Raw genomic sequence first — 17980 nt, forward strand, 5'->3', positions numbered from 1 at the left:
TCTATAAACGAAATTAAAGAAGCTTCCTGTTTATTTGGAGTGAAGTCTGCACAAGTAGCCGAATTGATTGCATTGATAAGAGCCTGTAAAATTGGGAAAAACAAAAGAATAACAGTATATACTGACAGTCAGTACTGTTATGGAGTTGTGCATGACTTTGGCCAATTGTGGCTACAGAGGGCGTTTCTGACTTCTTCAGGTACTCCCATCAGAAATGGGAAAGTTGTACAAGATTTACTGGAAGCAATCCAATTACCAAAAGAATTGGCAGTGGTCAAATGTGCTGCTCATAAATCTGGCATTGACCCTATACCTTTGGGAAAACGATTTGCTGATGAAGTGGCTCAACATTGTGCCAGAAATCGCATGTCTGTAAATGTTAAACTGGGGGGACCTGGAAACAGCTGCCAACTTATGGTGTTTGAAGAGGTGCCTACCTGGGAAGAGTTGAGAGATTGGCAGCATGCGGTGCCAGCAAAAGAGAAGGAAAAATGGAAGAAACTTGGTTGTCGACCGAGAAGTGAGGATGGTGTCATTGTGGGCCCAAATGGTATCCCTGTGTTGCCTAGACATCTGCTTGCTTCTATGGCCAGACTGATACATGGAGATTCACACACTGGTAGGGATGCCATGGTTCTGGTTTTCCAACAAACATGGTACAATCCGAAGTTCAGGAAAGTAGCAGAGTCACTCTGCCAGAGGTGCTTAACATGTCAGCAGTTTAACGCTGGGAAAAGGACAGTAGTCGAATTGGGAAAAATTGGAAAATCAGGAGGTCCCTTTGTAAGAATACAGATTAACTTTATCACACTGCCTCGCTGTGAGGGAATGAGATATGTCCTTGTCATTGTCTGTCTGTTCTCAAAGTGGGTGGAAGCCTACCCTGCTAGAAAGAATGACGCCATAACTGTAGCAAAATTGTTACTACGAGAATTAATACCTAGGTTCGGGGTTCCAGTCACTATTGAATCAGATAGAGGCGGACATTTTCAGAATGAGATAATTGAGCAACTCTGTAAAGCATTCAAGATCACACAGGTGCTGCACTGTGCATATCGTCCAGAGGCTTCTGGAGTGGTGGAGCAAATAAATGGCACTATAAAATCAAGGTTAGGAAAGATGTGTGACTCTACTGGCATGAACTGGATAAATGCTTTACCTCTTGTTCTGATGGGACTCAGAAGTATTCCAGACCGAAAAACAGGCATGAGCCCTCATGAAATCCTGATGGGAAGAGTGATGAGACAAGCATGGGTACCAGGACATAAACTGATAAACATTTCTGATGATTTGGTACTTGAGTACTGCAAGCAACTGGGTGACCAAGTGCGTTCTATCTCTCGCCAGATTGGGGAAGACGCCGTCGCCAATCCAACAACTCCAGTCCACAAATTGGTTCCTGGCGACTGGGTTATACTCAAGAAACATACTCGTTTGAGTTGCCTTGCACCGAGGTGGGGAAAACAACGCCAAGTAATACTGGTGATCACGACAGCGGTGAAGTGTGCCGGCGTTCCAAAGTGGATCCATAGCAGCCATACACAGAAGGTGATTCCAGACGAAAAAACTGACGCTGAAGGTTGTCCAGCTGAGGGGTCTGCAGATGTTGGTCCTGAAGTAGCTGATGACGAACAACCGAGCACCAGTCAAGATGATTGGATACCCATAATCGACCTAACTAATGACCCGATCAGAACAAGAAGTCAAACCTATGCAGATAGAGAGTGGGACAGAGAGGAAGAGATAGGCACAGGCGAAGATCCTCAGATTATTGAGATTCACGTCAAGTCTGAGGAAGAAGAAGGTCAGACAGGGACAGAGCAAGTGATCGACACACCTCCACAAACCCCTGAAATTGAAAAGGGACAGACAAGAATTAGTGAAAAGGTTCAAGCAGAAGAAAATCAAGGGATCAAAGTGCTTGAACAGGATCAGATAGAAATAGAAGAACGTGTTCAGGACACAGAAACAGAGACGCTCGAAAGTCAAAATCAAAATACACCTGAACAAGGCCAGCTTAGTAACCAGGCAGAAGAAATAGAAATAAGACCTGGGAGCAGTCAGACAGGAAGGGAAGAAACAAAAGCAGAAGTGCCACAAACAAACAAAAATAAAAGAGCATTAGAAGACAGCCAAATCACAGTGCCAACTAAAAGACTCAAGAAAAAGAAACATATCGAACCAAGATATATTAAGAGACTGAGACTGAGAATAAAAACAGTAGAGGAGAAACTTGCAGAAAGAAGGAAAAGTCCTCGTATTGCAGAGCAAGTTGGAGAAAGTTCACAAAGGAGGAGTGACCGAATAAAAAGAGTGAACGAAAAATACCAAGATCCTGAATGGACATATTTAATCTTGGAGGAGTTTGAGGATCTTGATATAACTGCCAAAAGTGACGAAGAACAGACGGCTGATTATTCTGCCGAAGAGGACGAACCAACCTGAAGTTGCGCAGGGTAAGCTACCTGTGCAAAGTTACAAAGAGGGGTTGAAGAGTCTTCTTCTGAACAAAAATGTCTGATTCAAATGTGAATGGATGGCCTAGACGCAGTTGTTGTAAAACATGCTGCAGAGTATGTATATGTAGCATAGCTATAGTGTTAATAATTTGGATAGGACTAACAGTTTTCATTCCTTATATGGTGAGCAAAAATACTAATGTTGATCCTACACAGACTGTGACCACTGACACTGAAGAACTGACAACACGAAGTGTAGAAAGACGTGAAAAAGCACTCAGACGAACAAAACGAGACTTAGAAGCACCAGATGAGGAAGGACTACACTATCATGGAGTTAAAAACCAGACACCGTTAAATGTATTCGCTAATCTTTTAGTGCACTATGTAGAAACTATGGAAATAGAAGACTGCTATGTCTGCATGAAGCTACCTACTTCTGTAGCTGAAGGCGTGACTTATCATCACCTACCTTTGACCTATGGAATTTCCTGTAGCATTCTAGCAAGTTTGTTTTGGAAAAGAGGACCGTTACAGTACTACTACTCTAACTCTGACGTGATATTTTCTGAACTGCCCATACGTGGAAATCTGAATCCTGTACATACTAAAAGTGACGTTACACGTTATATGGGAGAATACTTCCTGACAATAGGTACTAAAGACTTAAATGAAGCAGACAAAGATAACTTGACCTGTTCATTACATGAACAAGAAAAAATATTTCTAAACATGGCAGAGAAAAGAAGGGAGAGTTTCCAAAGAAAGGCAAATGATAAAAGACAGAAAACTCCTAAATGGGCTGAAAACATGGAAAACACCTCAAATGGTGGGAGTGGTCCTGCTTTCTTGCTGGATTTCGAAAGAAAAGGAAAACTCTGTCTTCACCGCGAGAAGACTAGTTATTATAATAACATTTTCATTGGTTCCAGTCAATGTGAGCATAATTACAAGGTAATTGGAGGTTGGGGTTTCAAAAATGGGTCAGAACCTGTGTTTCCCGGAATTTATTATATATGTGGAAACAAGGCTTATTTCAAATTGCCGGATCACTGGTATGGAAGCTGCTACTTTGGCATTGTCTTCCCGAAAATATACCATGTGAAGGAAATTGCTGGAAGCAATGAAAACACTAATGGCTTAGTGCGTAGTAAAAGAGAAAGCATGGGTGAAATAATGGGTAGTATATTTAATGCACTGATACCTGGAGTGGGAGTGGTTCTGAACACACACAGAATTTGCAAATTATCCACGATAGTGGATGTGTTGTCTACTGACACAGCTCATGGATTCCTGCTGGTCAATACCGAAATGGTTGCGATCAGATCAATGGTTTTGCAGAACAGACTTGCGCTTGACACCTTATTAGCAAAAGAGGGCGGAGTCTGCCGGATGTTGAAAGCGCAACATTGTTGCACTTACATACCGGACAAAAGTGTACAAATCAAAAAGTACGTAAAGAACATTACTAATTTGGAAAAAGAACTCAAACCACTGGAGGTTGATAGTGACTGGAAGAGACTTACTGATGGTCTCTCCGCTGTAGGTCATTGGTTTGCTAATTTAGGTAAAGGTTTATTGTTTAGGGTACTGATGCCAATTGGAGTGATAGGTTTCATCATATTTCTCATATTTGTCTGTTGCAAATGCCGCAAACACACAATGAAATACGCTGTGAATAAAAGAGGTGTGAAACGGAGTGTGGATGAACTTGAATTGGAAGACTTGAATAATCAAATTTACAAAAGGGTGAAAAATTCTCACCCTGATAAAGATGTGAAAGAGAAATTGAATCTAATGTTGGAAGAGATTGAGATGCACAAAGTGTGAGAGAAGTTGGCATCTGGTTCCATTAGTTTGTGATGATAGTAAATATCATCAAAGAGGGGATTGATGAAGCAAGATTTCGCATATTACGCGACTTGCTTAAATCAAGAACCTCGCAATCACATTATAATCCTATAATTCAATCTGTACATTTTACTAATTTCCTTTTATTTTGGATATGCATGTATCTTAGTGATGCTTGCCTGTGTGTTTACTAATACGAATAACTTGTGTCCCTAAAATGTCCGCTGCTTGAGGGTTTGCTTCTGCGCATGCGTTAGTCACACTCACGTGACGTGACGTAGTTGCAGTTCTGGTGGGAAAATGTGCGCATGCGTGCTTGCGTCTAAAATGGCTGTCGGTGTTCTAACGTGGTGAAGCTTGTGCAGATGCTCTTGTGTTATTGTCTGTTGCACTAATTATAATGCCGTAGTATATTTTTCAATTTAAGGAGTATAAAGTAGCTCTTCATGGTATATAGTGAATTCATTTATTTCTGTTTTAATTTGTTTTCGCTTACTTTTCATGTACCGCGGTATAGAGAGTCTGGTGCAAGGCTCAAGACTCCATATTGAGAGGAGGTTCTGCGCATGACCGTATTCTGCCGGTGGCAATGACAGGCTGCCAACTGAAGGTCCCCTCCAAGACATGCCTGGGAAGATGCACCTTCACCCAGCCGGAGAAGCTAAAAATGTTACATTCGAAACAAATGTAATTTTCCTATTGTATTCTGTAGAATCAGTCATGGGTACCCCAAACCTGCTAGGCGGTCTCAGAAAATGGTAATTTAGGCTTGTAGAAGTTTGTTCTGATTGGTGTGTAGACCTATCCTACTTGGGGACCAATCGAAATTGGGGATTCTAACACTTGCAACATTTGGGGGGTGGTACACTGACCCGAAAACAGTATAACTAGCCTAGGATTAGCTAGAGAATTTGTCCGACTTGTCTGAATAGCTGACCTGTCACTGACCCAACGCACTCAATAGGGAACTGAATACAGAGCGCTGCGGAGCACTCTGTCCGAATTTGACCATAGACTCTAAAGGTTTTACTAAACCTTAAGTGCTGGCGGAGCACTTTGCTGGCCTTGGTGGTCCTGTCCTGATCCTAATCTGGTTTTCCTGTCCTGTCCTGGGGTTTCCAATCTGCACCTGCTGTCCCATAGATGACTGTCCTTCCTTGGGGTATTTCCTGTCCTTAACCGACCCGTGGCCAGGGTTGGTCTGCACACCTTTCTAGGTAAATATAGTGCAAAAACTCTATACTGCACCTTCTATTTTTCCTGTCTTTGCTTTAATAAAGACATTTCTTTGCATACGTTAATTTCCATGCTTTCCGCAACCTACTATAAAAATCATATCGTGTATTTTTCCTTAGCATGTTCCTATCTTACCCTACCTTTTAGAACACATTCTCTCCATACTGTTTGTGAATCATAAATGTGGTATATAATTTTCTCCTGCAATCTGATTTGGACATAATAATGCTAGAACTATAGCGTGTTCCACTTTTTCCCCCCTCCTATAGATGTATAGGATTTTCACTCTCTTACTTTGAAGTATTTTACAACAGTAAACTCTAGTTCGTGTTCTGTTCCAAAAATCTATTTAGGATATCGCTTGTTATTACTTTCCTATAGACTCATAAATGGTTGCCTTGGTTTTCTTTTTATATGGTTATGTGCTCTTCATTATTCTGATTATAAATTGTCTTCTCGTTGTAAATTGCATACTCTCAGAACCTGATTTCTAAGATAAACTTTTAAAACTTCCCAGTAGTCTGTGGTTATTTGATGAATACAGAAGAAATAAAAGTTGGTATTTGTATTTTGTCTGCCTTTTCTTTTACAGCTAGCTCCCTGATCCATTGTGGTCATAGGTACCCGTAACGGTGGATTGGTAAGCCGGGTACAATATAAATAAATAGGAAGGAACCAGGGTTACTGGTAGTAGAGTTGTTAGGTCACCCGATGAATGTATATGATAAATTGGAAAAATATGGGCCTGGTACGTGTATGGTGAAAATTTTTGTCCGGGTGACCTGCGATCTCTATCACTCATACACCTATACATCCTGTTACACACTAATACTCATCCATATAGTTACTCACACACAAATTCACACATGCAAATAAACTATCAAAAAAACATTTACTTGATTATACTGCTATATACACACCACTACACATACTTCTACAGAAGCGGAAACATATTTACTCTCTTAAACAATCAATTATAAAAACACATACTCACTAACCCACCCTTACACACAATCATCCACCCATACAGTCTTGCACACATGCTGTCTTCAAAATACATACAAATAGTGAGTCACTCATTCATGCATCTGTGCTCTAAGTAATATCCCCCACCGAACCATACAGACACTGATACTGATACTCAAAAAACAACTAATAACCCATATACACACTCATGTAGCTACTCACCAACCCATGCAGCCACTTATACACAAAGTGAGACACAGATACAGATATTTAAATATTTAAACATTACTCGCTAATATATGTATTCACTAAGATACATTTAATAAGTCAGTTAACCAATCAATTTTACACAAAAAAACATCCATTTAGACATTTATTTACCCATTTATTCTTCCATCAACCTTTAGATATACATATATAAAAAATATTTATTTTTCAGAAAGATACACATTCACTGGATGATGTCATCAGTGATGTCATTTGAGATGTCATCAGTGATGTCATGAGTGATGTCACTGACCATGTCATGAGTGATGTAATATGTGACGTCATCAGCAGTGCATTGCACGCACAAGTTATAGTGAGTCCAACTAACTATAACGTGGGAATTTCAATGGTTTTATGCGAGTAAAATTTCCACCTAACTATAGCTAGTGTGAAACCTATGGTTTTTTCAGTGAATTTAATAGGTTTTTTAAATGCTAATTCCTAACTATAACTGGTGTGAAACGTATGGTTTTTTCAGTGAATATATATATATATATATATATATTCACTGAAAAAACCATAGGTTATAGACCATATATAGTTAGGAATTAGCATTTAAAAAACCTTATTTTACTCACACAAAACCATTGAAATTCCATATATAGTTAGTTGCACTAACTATATATTGCGCACCCGCAATCCACTGCTGATGATGTCACATATTACATCATTCATGACATGGTCAGTGACATCACTGATGACATCACTGATGACATCTCAAATGACATCACTGATGACATCACTGATGACAACATCCAGTGACTATGTTTCTGTAAAGTTAAAATATGTCTTACATATTGAAGAATGAGTGGATGTATAAGTGTCTGGACGAAGGATTTAGTAGGTGCATGACTGAATGTATGAGTGAGTGATTAAATGTGTCTCACTGAGTGCATGGGTTAGTGACTAAACTGTCTTAATTTGTGCATCATTATGTCTGTTGTTCTGTAAACTGCTGCATGTGTTGATCAGTAGCTATATGAGTAACTATATGGGTTATTGATTGATTGCCCAAGTATTTGCATGGGAGACTGAGTGTGTGTGTGGCTGGATGGGAGGTGTGTGACTCTGTACAGATCAATGTGTACTTGTATCAATGATTGTATAAGAGAGTAAGTATGTGTTAGTATATGGTTGAAAACGTAAGGTGCTCTATGTTTAACTGTATAGAGTAGAAAATGGAAGTGTGATTGATTCTTTACAGGACTGACTAGGTGTGTGAGTAACTCCATGGATGAGTGGCAGAGTGTGAGTGTCTGTATAGGTGTATGAGTGCATATGATTGTGTTGTAAACATGAGTGATTGTATGTATGAATGATTGTATGGGTGAATGAGTGAATGTGTGTGTAGACGTAGGAATCAGTGAGTACGTATGTAGTAACTAGTATTGGTGTGTCAATGGTTTCAAAAATTATACTCTGTTTTTAACACTGGGTGAAACAGAGGTTATATTAAAATGTGAGGAGATGCATTGTATTGTCACATGAATGATATCATCAGTGATGTGGTCATTGATGTCAAATGAGATGTCATCAGTGATGTCATCAGTGATGTCATTTGAGATGTCATCAGTGATGTCATCAGTGATGTCACTGACCATGTCATGAATGATGTAATATGTGACATCATCAGCAGTGGATTGCGGGTGCGCAATATATAGTTAGTGCAACTAACTATATATGGAATTTCAATGGTTTTGTGTGAGTAAAATAAGGTTTTTTAAATGCTAATTCCTAACTATATATGGTCTATAACCTATGGTTTTTTCAGTGAATTTTCAAGGTTTTGTAAATGCTAATTCCTAACTATATATGGTCTATAACCTATGGTTTTTTCAGTGAATTTCAATGGTTTTTTAATAGCAAATATCATAAGCTGTCGAATGTCAAGTACGTGGTAAGAATTTTTTTTTTCGTGTTTATGCACACTGATCTGCTTTGATTGCTGCCCCCCACCCCTCATTTCTATTAGGAGTACTCTCTCTTTGCAGATAGTGAAGGGTAGTTAATGCAGCCCTTTCCCCCTTTGTAATCCGTCGTGCCTGCTTCTCTCTCCATTTGATTGATTGTTCTCTTTGGTTCATTCTCTATTTACAAACAAGCACAGAGTCGCAATACTCTGTTTAGTCTTTGCAGATAGCGAAAAATCGTGTAAAAAAACAAAAGGAATCGAGCAAAATCAGTAGGCCACTAATGGGATCTCTTTTGACCTCGCTAAAATAGAAACATTAGGAACAACCTGTTGAAAATAGCAATGCGTATGTATATAAGCGGCGTTCATTTGTGTTCACAGTACCCCTTGTTGATTGTTTCAATCGAGCATTGAATTGTTCGAAGTTAATTCTCTTAACGATCTTCTCTACCTGCAAACGAGGAAGAATAGGAATATTCTATCTCCCTTTGCAGATAGTGAAGGGTAGGTAACGCAAGCCTTTAACACGTCGTACCTATTTCATTCCTCATTGATTGATTGATTGTCCGAACATTGACTGTTTGGGAATTAGTTCTTTTTGGAGGTATTCCCTGTTTGCAAATAAACGTAGGAAAATCTTTGCAAGTAGTGAAAGGGTACGTAATGCGGACCGTTCTCCCCCGTTGTAATCTGTCATGCCTATCTACTCCCCACTGATTGATGCACCTTTTTCACCCGGACCATTTACTAGAGATACGTCATCTGGCCCGACCAGAGAGCACCCCTAGTGAAAAGGACATATGCAATAATAACGAAGTGATCACTGTATCCTGTTAACAGAAACTTTACCATGAAACAACCTGGAAAGAAAAAAATAGGAAAACGAAAATCAGTAGGCCACTGATGAACATGAACTTTTATTAAACAACGAACAAAGAAACGATAACATAACGTAATGATAAAACCTATTAATGTCCTAGAAACAAGAAAACGTTAAAATATGCCAGTGGTGAGAGACCAGAAAAACAGTAAGAGAAACCAAATCACCCCTCGCTGTCCCACCGCCTGCCACGCCAAAAAAATCGATAGACTAGGGAAAATGCAAGTCAGTAGAACATCCACCCCCACTCTGGAAACTTCCAAGGTGGGGCAGGGTTCCGGCTACGCCCAGCCGGGAGCAGCCCATATAAAGCAGGTCCTGCTGCCACGCCTCGGCCAGGAGATCCTAACGTAGGGTGTAGCCGGAGGAGAGGCCGAGACCAGCGGGACCCGGCCAGGGGATTGCCTTTACAACGCTGAACAGTTGCAGGGGGGGGGAATGTCTCCTCGACCCTCCCCTCTCTCTCCCAGTCCGGCCGCGGTGGCCCTTGAGAGTTGCAGGTAGTCCCGCCACATGCTCTTCCGGTCCGACCACCAACGGTCGGGGGGCCGAGGCCGACGGGATCCGGCTGCAGCCGATAAACCAAGAAACCCGTTCATGGGGCCAGAGCCAGGGGCGTCCGGCCGACATCCACCGGAAGCCCGGCCCGAAGACGGACGGGACACTTCTTTCTTTTATAATGGCTGCGACAACACTGGAGGGGGATGTCTTGCACATGCCTCCGACCCCCCCTCGTCCTCATCGCCTGGTCCGGCCATAACAAATCTCAAGCGAGACGCCGTGGGTTGCACTGGGAGGGAGAGACGGTGCGAACAGGCCTCTCCCGCCTCCCCAGGTGGAGGCTTCCCAGCTGCACCCTCAGCGCTCCAGGCGGTGGCATCCTAACAACTCCAGTGCTGCACAGTTTCGGAACGACCTAGATAACGGTTCTTCCACTGTGGCCATGCTGCAACGTCTCGCCCGGCAGGGTGGAGCCCGTCCGCTCATGTGACCCCGCGATCGCCGGTAGCTGCCGAACTCTCAAAATGGCGGTCGACCTGGCAAGAGCGGGCCCAACATAAAGAAATGGCCCGGTCACTGGTTGACTCCACCACCGTAGTCCTCCACGACCTTGAAGATTCTAGAGGAGCCGCGGGAGTCTCCGACCCCCGATGGGGAATGACTGCCATGATCGCCCGTGGAGTGACGAAACTGTATCCGCGGGACGTCGGCGCTCCCATGCTGGCGCCAGCCTCACTTTGAATTACTACAATCCTGCAGACCTCACTTCCGGTGAAAGCACAGTGTGACCCGGTAGGAAAAATTATTGCACCCCCTCCCCTTTTTGACTGATAGTTCAAACCACCGATCCTTTCCTTTGCCCTTTTAACGGAACTTTGGACTGCCTCCCCCTCTTTTACATTTTCTAGAGAAAACAAAACATTAACCACTACATTAGCATAGCAGTTGACACCAGAACTGTTTTCAAATTGAAAACCAACAACATCTTCAACAGAATCCTTTTTGTTTCTGCTGTGACCCTGCTACAGCACAGGCATTGTCCCCAGCAGTAATTCTGCAATGCCGGTAAGAATAGCTGTGGTGCCTACTGGACTCACTCACCCCCGCGGCGCCCCACGCCGTTATTTGCTGGGCGGCAACTTGCTAGACATCACTTTCGTGCCATCTAGATTTCAGCGCGTTCTGCTGCCTTGGAACTATTCGCACAACAGACCGCTACTGACAAGAATATTTCATTATTGGTGCTGTCAATTTCAATAAATCTATTGGATAATTAAAAAGAAATTGCCACGGTCTCTTCGTTGTTTAAATGTTTTTACTGTTTTTGTTTTGTTGTATATATTTATATGTTATTAAAGTTTTATATTCCTACTACTTTGTTGGAGTGCTATATATTTTTAATGTGACACATAATTGTAAAAACTTTGATGTACAAAGAGTCATTCCTGGAATCTTCCGCTTCAGGCTCGGTCCTCTCCCCAATCACAATACAGGATGGTTTTCAGATAGTAGGAACGCGTGTGCTGTGACGGATCACATCGGGTGTGGGCCTTGATCTACTATAACTTCTTTGAAGAGGGGTGATTCTTTACAGCTGGGGCCATAAACTACATCTGCAGGGCTAGCTGATAGCCTAGGACCGGCCTGGACATTCGGACACAGAGGAAGAGGAGTGTCAGAGGGTGCGGTAGTGAATAGGGCGAAAGGGAGGTGTCGGGCGGGCACAGAGTGTGATTCTCAGGGAAGAGCAGCGCAGATGGGGGAAGGTTTATTGCCCATGCATAAGACAGAGAGCGGTGGTGACCAGTGCCTGGGGGAGATGCTTACGAGGGTGAGGAGCCATGCTACGAATCGACAGCGTGCAGAGAGTGGGTCTGGTCAAGACATCTAAAATGGCTGCCGTGCACGACAAAAGTGTGGCATTTCAAAAAAGGCAAGATGGCGCAGACAATGTTTTTCAACACTTCCTCATTTCCTTCGAATCGAACGTTAACAGACGTTGGGGCATATTACCAAAGTTAAGCGATATTTATCGCTAACGATGCTTACCAACCAATTTTTTACCACTAAGCATCGTCAGAAATTATCGAAGATAAACCTTACTATTATCAAGGTTTATCGCAAATGCGATAATAAACGGCCGCAATGCATGAATATCGCTAAAAACTCAGCGATATTCATGCATTACCGAGCTAATACTCTTAGCCATGTTATCCACCTCCCATTGGATAACATGGCTAAGAACTGCTCAGGGCAGGTGTTACTTTTTGGAGATATTCGCGCTTAGCGCGAATATCTCCAAAAGTTGGTAATAGGAGATAGATATCTTGCATGTTGTAATGCAAGTTATTGTGGTATATGGAACTCATACCATAATCTCTCAGGAAAGCAGAAACTGATCCTTTTGGGACCGCCTAAAAAGGCCTAGGGGGTGAGGAGTACTCTACTTTGCCCCCTTTTCACGTTCCGAACTATTTTATTTTACTCTCTTCTGTAATTACACAAAATACCAGCGATAAGATGCATCGGAGACACACAGTGAGAGAAAGGAGGCCGGAGATGAAGAAGACATGTCAAATACACATTGGAGATAATATAGTGGCAGAAGGGAAGTAAATATGAGTAAACTTACCATGTAACATAAAAATGTTGCACTCTATACTATAAGTCTCATTTTATACTACAATCACTTCGCTACAACCTCATAAATTAAAAATAAAAATAAATAATGTCTCAAACAATTTTTGATTTCTAAATATAAATTTATTCTTCAGAATTTTCTAAATTTGAAACAACTACTAACATGTCCTCATCAGTAATTTCCTCTTCAATCATCTCATCTGGAATCTCCTCATTAAAAGTCTGCAATGATGATTCTTGTAACTCTATGGTCTCCAAACACTCGATAAATTCGCCATCAAGAGATTGATCAAAAAAATCATTCAAGTCATCTCCTCCTTCTGACAATATTTCATTATTGGTGCTGTCAATTTCAATCAATGTAGTGGAATCATTCAAGTCATCTCCTCGTGACAATATTTCATTATTGGTGCTCTCAATTTCAATCAATGTAGTGGAATCATTCAAGTCATCTCCTCCTTGTGACAATATTTCATTATTGGTGCTGTCCATTTCAATCAATCTAATGGAATCATACAAGCCATCTCCTCCTTGTGACAATATTTCATTATTGGTGCTCTCAATTTCAATCAATGTAGTGGAATCATTCAAGTCATCTCCTTGTGACAATATTTCATTCTTGGTGCTGTCCATTTCAATCAATCTAATGGAATCATACAAGTCATGTCCTCCTTGTGACAATATTTCATTATTGGTGCTCTCAATTTCAATCAATGTAGTGGACAATTCAAAAGAAATTGCCACGGTCTCTTCATTGTGAGCCATTTTATTTTGAAATTGCTTGCTGTAAATTGCAGAAAAAAATAATCACTTTCATTTATCGTTTTTAGTAATACATAATATAAAACTAACTTCATCAAGTATTTAGTATAACAGAAGGACAGCAAATAAATAACAGAAAACATTTTTCAAATTATCTTCAAGTGTACAACATAGTTCCCCTTACAAATTAACAACTCACCTTTTTAAAAGTAGCAGAAGTGTTAGTACTGTGTAAATCAAACACCAGAAATTCACCACCAAAAATTCCTCACAAATGTACCTCAGACAGTAGTATCACAAAATGGCTGTGGTTTCCTCTCATTTGACATATATACATAACCAATTAACTTTCATCACACACAAATACAAAACCAAAGTAACATTTTAATTGGTTCTAAATTTCAACACTTTCAAATGTGTTTTCCCCATGCAATTTTCCATAGGACATTTACATACGTCTACAGCCTGAATGGCTGAACGGAATTACACCAAACTTGGCAAAATGGTACATCAAACCTAAGAGGTCAGGAAGGATCTACTATGCCCCCTTATGGTCATTTCCCCCTTCGCTTTGGCCTCCTCTTGCCTCTCAATCCTACCGAGGGACAAGATGGCGGCCGCTACGGACTGTTTGGAATGTTGACAGACGCCGGAGAACCAATCAGCTTCGCAAAGCTCCGTAACGCGAAAAGTACGCGAAGCGGAGCGCTGTTACAGATATATATCTTTTTTTCAACGTTAATTTCTCAAAATCCACTGGAGCACATATATTGAGACCTAGCAAAGGCACATCGGGCTACCAGTCCCTAATATTTTGCCAAGTTTCGTGCAAATCCATTCAGCCGTTCGATTATTATTATTTTGGTTTTTTTTTGCCCCGCGGGGCCCTTTTAAAACCTCCACATCAAACCTAGGGGGTCAGCGAGGATCTACTATGCCCCCTTATAGTTATTTCCCCCTTTGTTTTGACCTCCTCTTGTCTCTCGATCCTACCGAGAGACAAGATGGCGGCCGCTACGGACTGTTTGGAATGTTGACAGACGCCGGAGAACCAATCAGCTTCGCTTCACAAAGCTCCGTTGCGCGAAAAGTCCGCGAACCAGAGCGCTAACCGGTCCGCTGTTACAGATATATATCTTTTTTTAAACGTTAATTTCTCAAAATCCACTGGAGCACATATATTGAGACCTACAAAAGGCACATCGGGCTACCAGTCCCTACAATTTTGCCAAGTTTCGTGCAAATCCATTCAGCCGTTCGGGCTAAAAGTGAGGCCAACCGCCCTATGGAAAACTCAATGTTAAAAACACGTTTTGGGACCCCCCTTTTTTCTCGGCCCCCACTGGACGAACCCCCCCCAAATTTTCAAGGGCTGCTCAGAAACAAAATGTGCCATTTTCCTGAAAATTTCAGCCGATTCCGTCCACAAACGCCAAAGTTATTAGACATAGAATTTTCAAAAAACCCATAGAGAAAAAATCCTAACTATATATACCTACTGGCGACCACCAGTAGGTAATATATATATATAATATATTACCTACTGGCGGTCGCCAGTAGGTATATATAGTTAGGATTTTTTCTCTATGGGATTTTTGAAAATTCTATGTCAAATAACTTTGGCGTTTGTGGACGGAATTGGCTGAAATTTTCAGGAAAATGGCACATTTTGTTTCTGAGCAGCCCCTGAAAATTGGGGGGGGGTTCGTCCAGGGGGGGTCGAGAAAAAAGGGGGGTCCCAAAACGTGTTTTTAACATTGAGTTTTCCATAGGGCGGTTGGCCTCACTTTTAGCCCGAACGGCTGAATGGATTTGCACGAAACTTGGCAAAATTTTAGGGACTGGTAGCCCGATGTGCCTTTTGTAGGTCTCAATATATGTGCTACAGTGGATTTTGAGAAATTAACATTTAAAAAAAGATATATATCTGTAACAGCGGACCGGGCAGCGCTCCAGTACGCGTACTTTTCGCGCAACGGAGCTTTGTGAAGCGAAGCTGATTGGTTCTCCGGCGTCTGTAAACATTCCAAACAGTCCGTAGCGGCCGCCATCTTGTCTCTCGGTAGGATCGAGAGACAAGAGGAGGCCAAAGCGAAGGGGCAAATGACCATAAGGGGGCATAGTAGATCCTCGCTGACCCCCTAGGTTTGATGTGGAGGTTTTAAAAGGGCCCCGCGGGGCAAAAAATAATAATAATAATCGAACGGCTGAATGGATTTGCACGAAACTTGGTAAAATATTAGGGACTGGTAGCCCGATGTGCCTTTGCTAGGTCTCAATATGTGTGCTCCAGTGGATTTTGAGAAATTAACGTTCAAAAAAAGATATATATCTGTAACAGCGCTCCGCTTCGCGTAACGGAGGTTTGCGAAGCTGATTGGTCATTCTGTCACTGGGCTATAGTTGGGCTACATCTGGCTGATATTTGGGCTACATTTGTTTTTTTTGTCTCTGGCGGCCATCTTTGGGCTACATTGGGCTTCATTGGGCTTCATTGGGCTTCATTGGGCTACATTGGGCTACATTTGGGCTCCAACATATATATAGGCCAATGTAGCCCAATATATATTTTTCAAAGTTAATTTTCGTAAAAACCACTGGAGCATATATCTTGAGACATAGCAAAGGCACATCGGGCTACCAGTCCCTACAATTTTGCCAAGTTTCGTGGAAATCCATTCAGCCGTTCGAGCTAAAAGTGAGTCCAACCGCCCTATGGAAATGAAGGAAATGAATGGGTAATTTGTAATTAGCAAATAGCTCATCGCAAACTAGGAATGGTAAAGAATCGCTATTTATTCCTTAAAGTTCGCTATTTAGGAAATGCAAAAAACTTTGATGATATATATGGCGGTTCATCTCTAACAAGATAAGAAGCATAGGGATAGATTTATGATGACTGGTGCATCACCAGGGATGTGTTAGTCATTCTGTGCCGCTGTTCCGTCACCTATGGTGTGCTGCATTTACAATGCGGCGCATCATGGGGCAAAAACAGCACAGATGCGTGATGTATCTGTGCCGTAAAGGTGGCGCATTGCTGGAGTTGTATCGCAAGTGTGATGAAGCTCCAGCAAGGGTCGGGGGTGCCCCTGTCGCAGGGTTTCTGTTCTCACACAGAACTGTGGACAGAGGATTGGAACCTCGGCGAATTAGGGTGCCCCAAAACTCACCTTAGTAATCAAAAACCCCTTAGCAAGCTAGGTACAGTGTCACATTGGATATAACAAACTCTCAATGTTTAGACAATCCAGAATATGAACTTATAGTACCTCAGGATACGTGGACCACATGAACAGTCGGTCGTTATATATTTCTTAGAAACCAGAACATGGAGTTAAGAAGAACACATGTGTATTTGAAATGTTTATTTACTAATGCCGTCTTCTCAGGCGTAGTATCTTAGATAATACAAGTACACATATTATCAGTAGCAAAATTACCAGCATAGTTACTAGTACATAAAAAGCGAATGGTGACAGTATGTTAACATGCTGTAAATGAATAAGAGTTAGCAACACTTATAAGCAGCCACGGGCCGTGGAGGGAGTTACGGTGGGGCAGGGAGGCGGGGAGGGGGAGGGGCAGGGTGGAGAGGGCTCCACCCTGCCCCTCCCCCTCCCCGCCTCCCTGCCCCACCGTAACTCCCTCCACGGCCCGCGGCTGCTTATATCTCACCCTCCCTAATACACATATTATATTATTTGCTAAGAAGGTCTCTTTGTGTTGGTTTAGGGCGTGCCCATACTTTAGTGTCTTAGATTTGAAGGAATCACATCAGCATACACCAGCTCTCTCTTCATGTGAACCGCATCAACTGTTGTGTATGTGTGTTCGGCAAAGCAATATAAAACCCGCCTCATGCCCAGAATTGGCAGAAGCTGCACTTATGTTATGAGTATGAAGTCGTGGAGATCAGACCTCATAACAATTCTGTATCGTGTTGTTCTTGAAACTTCAGCACTCGCTGTACAGATATAGTTTAACAAGCAAAGCAGATAGTAGAGCAATAACATATTATTCTCATGTAAACCACGATGAACTACTAGGTTGAAAGCTAAAGCAACAACTAAGTGTCGTGTGCAGAAGTTGCAAAAAAGGAAAAATGGCGTTTAAACCGGTAATGAGCCCATGCTAACTTAACACGGTGTAAAGATATCCAGGACCTAGATGACACCTCCCCATGATCCGGAAACGAACTGAATAAGATAATAGAAGTGCCATCTCATGAGAGCAGATTGCAACTTTATATGTGGACGGTCCGCAAGGTAAAACATTAAAAACTAGGAAAATTTAATGCTAAAGAAAAATAAAACAGCCAAGTACTTTATCGAGTCTTAAGCCAATAGGCAAGCTAAATAATAAAAACTTGACAAATAAGTCAATGAATTGTCAATGAAATGCTAGTACTCAGCATATCAAACATGAAAAAGGTCTATGACATAACTGTGTATGCAAAATAAGCTGCAACAGCCTCCAATAGGAAGTCACCGTCTTCATCCGAAA

This window comes from Lissotriton helveticus, chromosome 6, assembly GCF_964261635.1.
Source record: "Lissotriton helveticus chromosome 6, aLisHel1.1, whole genome shotgun sequence".
Classification (NCBI taxonomy): Eukaryota; Metazoa; Chordata; class Amphibia; order Caudata; family Salamandridae; genus Lissotriton; species Lissotriton helveticus.